An 8569-nucleotide genomic window follows, 5' to 3' on the forward strand; every position below is an offset into this window, starting at 1 on the left:
TATATAGGGTGGGGGTCCCATATAGGGTTGGGGTCCCATATAGGGTGGGGGTCCCTAATATGGGGGGGTCCCTATTAAAGGGGGGGTTCCTATTAAGGGGGGTCCCATATAGGGTGGGGGTCCCATATAGGGTGGTGGTCCCATATAGTGTGGGGGTCCCATATAGGGTGGGGGTCCCTATTAATATGGGTGGGGGTCCCTATTAATATGGGGGGGGGCCCTATTAATATGGGTGGGGGTCCCTATTTGGGTGGGGGTCCCTAATATGGGTGGGGGTCCCTATTTGGGTGGGGGTCCCATATAGGGTGGGGGTCCCTATTAATATGGGTGGGGGTCCCATATAGGGTGGTGGTCCCATATAGGGTGGGGGTCCCAATATCCCCCCCATACTGGGGGGGTCCCTATTAAGGGGGGGGTCCCTATTAATATGGGTGGGGGTCCCATATAGGGTGGGGGTCCCATATAGGGTGGGGGTCTCTATTAATATGGGAGGGGGCCCTATTAATATGGGTGGGGGTCCCTAATATGGGTGGGGGTCCCAATTTGGGTGGGGGTCCCATCACCCACCTGCAGGGTCTTGGAGATCCTGGCCTTATTGGCCTCATTGATCTGAGTCTGTCGCACGCGGCCGCTGCCGGCCTTACCCAGATGGCCCAGGCTGAAGCCAAGGTCCTCCTGGTACGCATCCTCCTCTATCTGTTAATTAACAGTAATTAACACTAATTAATATGGGCATTAATTAGTGGGGGGGGTCATTAATTAGTGGGGGGGGGTAATTGATTATTGGGGGTTGGCCATTGCCCAGATGGCCCAGGCTGAAGCCAAGGTCCTCCTGATAGGCATCCTCCTCGATCTGTTAATTAACGGTAATTAACACTAATTAATATGGGCATTAATTAATTAACAAGGCCATTAATTAGTGAGGGGGGGGGATGGGGGGGGTTATTGCCCAGATGGCCCAGGCTGAAGCCAAGGTCCTCCTGATAGGCGTCCTCCTGTATCTGTTAATTAACAGTAATTAACACTAATTAATATGGTCATTAATTAATTAACAAGGCCATTAATTAGTGAGGGGGGAGGATGGGGGGTGGCATTGCCCAGATGGCCCAGGCTGAAGCCAAGGTCCTCCTGGTACGCGTCCTCCTCTATCTGTTAATTAACGTTAATTAACACTAATTAATATGGTCGTTAATTAATTAACAAGGCCATTAATTAGTGGGGATGGGGGGGGGACAATTGATTATTGGGGGTTGGCCATTGCCCAGATGGCCCAGGCTGAAGCCAAGGTCCTCCTGATAGGCATCCTCCTCTATCTGTTAATTAACAGTAATTAACACTAATTAATATGGTCATTAATTAATTAACAAGGCCATTAATTAGTGAGGGGGGGGGGATGGGGTTGGCCATTGCCCAGATGGCCCAGGCTGAAGCCAAGGTCCTCCTGATAGGCATCCTCCTCTATCTGTTAATTAACGTTAATTAACACTAATTAATATGGGCATTAATTAATTAACAAGGCCATTAATTAGTGGGGGGGGGGGTCATCAGATACTAAGGGGGGGGTGGGGCATTGCCCAGATGGCCCAGGCTGAAGCCAAGGTCCTCCTGGTAGGCGTCCTCCTCTATCTGTTAATTAACGGTAATTAACACTAATTAACAAGGTCATTAATTAATTAACAAGGCCATTAATTAGTGAGGGGGGGGGATGGGGGGTGGCATTGCCCAGATGGCCCAGGCTGAAGCCAAGGTCCTCCTGATAGGCGTCCTCCTCTATCTGTTAATTAACGTTAATTAACACTAATTAATATGGGCATTAATTAATTAACAAGGTCATTAATTAGTGAGGGGGGGGGGATGGGGGTTGGCCATTGTCCAGATGGCCCAGGCTGAAGCCAAGGTCCTCCTGATAGGCGTCCTCCTCTATCTATTAATTAATGTTAATTAACACTCACTAATTAATTAACAAGATCATTAATTAATTAACAATGTCATTAATTAATTAACAAGGTCATTAATTAGTGAGGGGGGGGGGATGGGGGGTGGCTGAAACCCAGGTCCTCCTCTATCTATGGAGGGGGGGGGGTGGTTAATTAACAAGGTCACTAATTAATAAGGGGGGGGTCATTAATTAGTGGGGGCTCATTAATTAATGGGGGTAATTAATTAATTAGTGACCTCTCCGAAGCTCATCCTATTGGCCTGTTTGCGGATCTCGGTCAGCCCCAGTCGCTCCTTCATCTTCCTATACCTGCAATACGACCCCCAGCTTCGTTAACGGCGACTAATTAACAATAATTAACAGGGATTAATTAACACACACACCCCCATTCACAACAACCACCCACAGCGCCCCCTAGAGGTGAGTCCTCCCCCCATATACCCCTCTATTGCTGGGTCCTCCCACAACAGCGCCCCCTAGAGGTGGGTCCTCCCCCCATATACCCCTCTATTGCTGGGTCCTCCCACAACAGCGCCCCCTAGAGGTGGGTCCTCCACCCATATACCCCTCTATTGCTGGGTCCTCCCCCCACAGCGCCCCCTAGAGGTGATTCCTCCCCCCACAGCGCCCCCTATGGGTTGGTCCTCCAACACAGCGCCCCATAGAGGTTGATCCTCCCACTACAGCGCCCCCTATTGCCGGGTCCTCCACCACAGCGCCCCCTATTGCTGGGTCCTCCCATTACAGCGCCCCCTATGGGTTGGTCCTCCCCCCACAGCGCCCCCTATTGCTGGGTCCTCCCCCACAGCGCCCCCTATGGGTTGATCCTCCCATTACAGCGCCCCCTATTGCTGGGTCCTCCCCCCACAGCGCCCCCTATGGGTTGGTCCTCCCACACAGCGCCCCCTAGAGGTGGCTCCTCCATTCACAGTGCCCCTATTACTGGGTCCTCCCCCCACAGCGCCCCCTAGAGGTGGGTCCTGCCACCACAGCGCCCCCTATTGCCGGGTCCTCCCCCCACAGCGCCCCCTAGAGGTGAGTCCTGCCACCACAGCGCCCCCTATTGCCGGGTCCTCCCCCCACAGCGCCCCCTAGAGGTGATTCCTCCCCACACAGCCCCCCCTATTGCCGGGTCCTCCCCCCATAGACCTCCCTATTGCTGGGTCCTCCCACACAGCGCCCCCTATGGGTTGATCCTCCCATTACAGCGCCCCCTATTGCTGGGTCCTCCCCCCATATACCCCTCTATTGCTGGGTCCTCCCCCCACAGCGCCCCCTATGGGTTGGTCCTCCCACACAGCGCCCCATAGAGGTGGGTCCTCCACCCATATACCCCCCTATTGCTGGGTCCTCCCCCCACAGCGCCCCCTATGGGTGGGTCCTCCCCCCATATACCCCTCTATTGCTGGGTCCTCCCACAACAGCGCCCCCTAGAGGTGGGTCCTCCACCCATATACACCCCTATTGCTGGGTCCTCCCCCCACAGCGCCCCCTAGGGGTTGGTCCTCCCACACAGCGCCCCCTATGGGTTGGTCCTCCAACACAGCGCCCCCTATTGCTGGGTCCTCCCTCCACAGCGCCCCCTAGGGGTTGGTCCTCCCCCCATATGCCCCCCTATTGCTGGGTCCTACCCCACAGCTCCCCCTATTGCTGGGTCCTCCCCCCACAGCGCCCCCTAGAGGTGGGTCCTCCCCCCATATACCCCCCTATTGCTGGGTCCTCCCCCCATATACCCCCCTATTGCTGGGACCTCCCCCACAGCGCCCCCTATTGCTGGCGTCCTCAAAAACACCTCCATATATCCCCCTATGTGCACGTTCCTCCCCTTACAGCGCCCCCTATTGCTGATCCTCCCCCCACAGCTGCCCCCTATAGGTTGATGCCTCCCCCCACAGCGCCCCCTATTTTGATTCCTTCCTCCTACCAGCGCCCCCTAGGTTGTCCTCCCGCCCACAGGCGGCCCCCTAGTGTTGATTCCTCCCCACACAAGGATCCCATTGCTGGGCTCCTCCCCCCACAGCGCCCCTCCATTGCCGGCGCCCCATCTCCCCCACCATTTAAAACCCACCGTCTCTCCCCCCTTTTTTTCCTCTGTCCATCCAATGGGGCCGCACTATGCGGTTTCACCTGTTGTAGCGGGGGCGTGGCTCCTGCCCACTTATGAGACTTAACGCTCAATCCCTCTTCAGGTCGTGAGCCACTCCCTAAAAAAGCGGGCACCAGCGCCCGGTATGGTCATATGGGTTTGGTGCATGAAACCCCACAGACCCCACTAACACCCCATAGACCCCCCATAACCAACACCCCATAGACCCCATAACACCCATACCCATAACACCCCACAGAACCCCAACACCCAATAGACCCCATAACCCCCATACGACCCGATAATACCCCCAAAGATCCCATAACCACTCCATAGACCCCACTGATTACTGCCATAGACCCCAGTAACTCTCCCCCATAAGAACCTCCTAACACCTTATAGACCCATAACCCCCCCACAGACCCCATTAAACCCCCCCATTAGACCCCAATAACCCCCCATAGAACACATAGCAGCCCCATAACACCCAAGACCCATAACACCCCATAGGCCCAATTGAAACCCCCCGATAGACCCCATTAACCTCCCACTGAGCCCCATAACCCCCAAATAGACCCCATAACACCCCATATACCCCATAAACCCCCATAGACCCCATAAACACCCCATGACCGTCATACGACAACCCCACAGACCCCATAACACCCCATCAGACCCCATAACACCGCCATTAGACCCCATAACACAACAACAACACATTAGACACCATTCCAACCCCATAACCCCAGAAGCTCCGCGCATAGACCATAAAAGCACCCCACCAGACCCTATAACACCCCAATGAGACCCCTATAACACCCCACAGACCCATAACACCATAGACCTCGTCTTATGGATCTCTCTCCCATTAGAACACCCCCATGAACCAACCCCATAGAACCCCATACCCCCACAGGACCCCCATAACACGCCCAAGACCCCATAAACCCCCCCAGGTTAGACCCCACTAATCGCCCATAGACCCCCATAAACCCCATTAGGACCCCATTAAAACCCCCCCATAGACCCCATACACCCCATAACTCCCATACCCCCCATAGACCCGCCATAACAACCCATAGACCCCATTAAACCCCCCATAGACCCAGGTAACACTCCATAGACCCCAGTAACCCTCCATTTTGACCCCATACCCCCATGAGACCCCATAAAACCCCCATAGACCTCCATAACACCCCATAACCCTCATAGACCCCATAGCCCCCATAGACCCCAGTGAAACCCCCCCATCAGACCCCATAAACACCCCATAGAACCCCCCATAACCCTCCATAGACACCCATAGCCCCCAAGGACCCCATAACCACCCCCCCAAGACTGCATATACACCCCACGACCCCATAACAAGCCCATAGGGACCCCATAACCACCCTCCCCATAGACCCAAATAACCCCCTCAGTAGTACCCCGCATAACACCCCATAGACCCCATAACCCCCCATAGACCCCATAAACCCCCCATAGACCCCATAACACCCCATAGACCCCATAACCCCCCATAGACCCCATAACACCCCATAGACCCCATAACCCCCCACAGACCCCATAACCCTCGCCACAGACCCAGACCACCCCCCGCACAGACCCCATAACCCCCATAACCCGCACTAGACCCCCCATCAGACCCCAATAACCCCCCATAGACCTCCTATAACCCGCCCCATAACCCCATAAGCACCCCATTAGACCCCATACCACCCCCATAGACCCTAACAACCCCACAGACCCCATAGCAACCCCCCATGAGACCCCATAACCCCCCACAGACCCCATAACCCCCCACATGAAGCGCCCAAAAGTTACCCATAGCCCATAAACCCCCCCATAAACCTTTCCCATCCCCCACAAACCCCCTATAACCCATATAACCCCCCCATAGACCCCCTATAACCCCCTCATAAAAGCCCCATAACCCCCCCAATCCCTATTCCCATAAGCCCCCATAAGCCCCCCATAAACCCACCCATGGCCCAATAACCCATTAAAACCCCCCACCACCCCCGCCATAAACCCTCTTTCCATTCCATCGTAAACAAACCCCCATGAAACCCCAATTAGAACTCCCATAAAACTCCCGCCCCATCCCACCCACACCTAACCCCCCCATAACCTCCCCCCACCCCATCCCATATATGCCCATTAAAGCCCCCCAGGAACCCCCCCGCGAGTACCCATAACCCCCCCATAACCCCATTAAAGCCCCAATAGCCTCCTCAACCCTGCCCATAACCCCCCTATCCCCCATAAGCCCCCCATAACCCCCCCAGACCTCCGTATAAGCCCCGCCATAACCTACCCCATTAACCTCCGCCCATAAAAATCCCCCAGCCCCCGCAAAAGCCCCGCCATAAAACCCCCCTCTATCTCCCCATAATGCCCAACAACATAAACCCCCCGAATGCCCCATATAACCACCCTCAGAACTATCTACCCCATAAGCCCCAGGTGAGAGATTCCCCCCCCATATCCATAACCCCATAACGACCCCCACACCAACCATAAGCCCCCATAAAACCCCCCAATCCCACATAACCCCCGCGCGAGTGGTGCAACACCCCATAAACCCCCTTCCCCAGTCCACCTCCCCAGCCCCCATAGCCCCCCAGTTCCCCTACAGGGTTGAATCCGGAGGGGGCGTCTTTATGTGGGGGGGTTTCCACCTTCCATTGTGCGGCTTAGGGAGGGGGTTCATATGTGCCGGTGGGGTTCCCTTCGGGGGGGGTCTTATATCTCCGATGGAAGGGGTCTCGGTTATAGGGGGTCCCACCTTCCCATTGTGGGCTTATGGAAAGGAGTATTGACTATGGCGAGGGTTCGATATGGGGGGTTCAAATATGGGGGGGGGGTTCAATTATGGGGGGGGGAGATCGTTTATGGGGGGGGGTCTGTAATTGGCCGGGGCGTCCCACCTTCCCATTGTGGGGCTTATGGAAGGGGTTTCTTTATGGGGTGGGGTCTATATGGGAGGGTTTCTATATGGGGGGGGGCTCTTATATGGTGGGGTTTCATATGTGGGGGGCGTTCAAAATGGGGTGATCGGTTTATGGGGGGGGTCTTATATGGGGGGGGGCGTTAATGGGCGGGGTCACCACCTTCCCGATTTGTGGGTCATTATGGAAGGGTCTTGTGATATGGGCGGTGGTTCTATATTGAAAGGGCTTTCCTATATGGGTGGGGTTCAATATTGGCCGGCCCGCCGCCCTCTTTCCCTGGGGGGGCTCTAATATGGGGGCGGGGTCCCACCTTTCCCATTGTGGGCGTAGGAAGGGTTCTTTATCTGGGTGGGGGTCATATGGAGGGTTTCTAATAATGGGGGGTGCTTTCTAGTTGGGGGTTCTCTGTAGTTTATTGGGTGGGTTCAAAATGGGGGGGGTCTTGTATTGGGGGGTGCTTTATATGGGGGGGTCTTTATATGCGAGGGGGTCCCACCTTCCCATTGTGGCTTATGAAGGGGTATTTATATGGTGGGGTCTATTGGGGGGTTCTATATGGAGGGGGGTTCAATCCGTATTGGGGGGGAGTCTTGTGAGGGCGGGGGTCGGTTATAAATGGGGAAGGGAAACCGGTCCCACCTCCCACATTAATAATGCCCTGCTATGGAAAGAGGTTTCTATATCGGGGTGTGTGAGGCTCCGGTTTCTATATGGCCGTAAAGGGGTCTCATATGGGGGAGGTCCATTTATGGGGGGGGGGTCGTTATATTGGCGGGTAGTCCCACTTCCCAATTATGGGCTTATCGGAAGCGGCTTCTTTATGGCCTAAGTGGCGGGGTTTCTATATGCGAAGGGTGTTCTATATGGGCGGCGGTTCCAATATGCCGGGGGGGTCACTATCAACCTGGGGCGGGGGTGACTTATTTGGGGGAGGGGGCCATGGTGGCCTATCCTTCTCTCATTGTAGGATTATGAAGGGTTCTTTATGGAGGTGAGGGTCGTATATGGGGAGAGGCGGGGATGTTCTACTGATGGGGGGTGCATCTCGATTATGCGGAGGGGGTCCATTTATATGCGGGGGGGAAGGGTCTTTAGTATGGGGGAAGAATATCCGTGACATGGCGCCGGTAACATGCAGGTATAACCAGACTGCCCAAACCTCGGAAGGTGCCCGTGGCCGGTCCCACACTGCGTCCATCATGGCCCCTTTCTCATGGTATCTTTCCCACACGAGCTGCCACAGTTACACCCCTGATCGCACCAGCGTGGCGGCGGCCTCTAACGGGCGCAGGTCCTAAATATGGGGGATGTAACTATCATTAGAGAAGGGTAATTTTAATTATCTAGTTGGGACGCGTATTTAATTAGGGGTGGGTATTTAACAAGGCGGGGTAACGTTCAGGGTCTTGTTCACTAGGGGCGACCCAATGTAATGGGTGTTCATTCTGCGATTATATATTCCCCATTAGGCCGGTGCGCATGTAATGGAGGCCGGGCTGTACATCATTATTTGTGTCCACGGTAGGGGCGCTCTAATGGGGGGGCTGTCAGTTCATGTATACCCCATAGGCGGGCGCCCGATGATCCGGG

The 8569-nt window shown here is 55.1% G+C and overlaps 1 long non-coding RNA gene across 1 annotated transcript; it reads right to left on the reverse strand.

Moving 5' to 3' along the window:
- Window positions 1–569: 569 nt before the first annotated feature.
- Window positions 570–4048, reverse strand: LOC107307854. Its single transcript, XR_001552528.2, has 3 exons — window positions 4008–4048; window positions 2176–2248; window positions 570–696 (listed from the first exon to the last, which is right to left on the reverse strand). It is a non-coding gene; the product is annotated as an uncharacterized LOC107307854 (long non-coding RNA).
- Window positions 4049–8569: the final 4521 nt, after the last annotated feature.

The sequence above is a fragment of the Coturnix japonica genome, unplaced genomic scaffold (genome assembly GCF_001577835.2).
Source record: "Coturnix japonica isolate 7356 unplaced genomic scaffold, Coturnix japonica 2.1 chrUnrandom1107, whole genome shotgun sequence".
Lineage (NCBI taxonomy): Eukaryota > Metazoa > Chordata > Aves > Galliformes > Phasianidae > Coturnix > Coturnix japonica.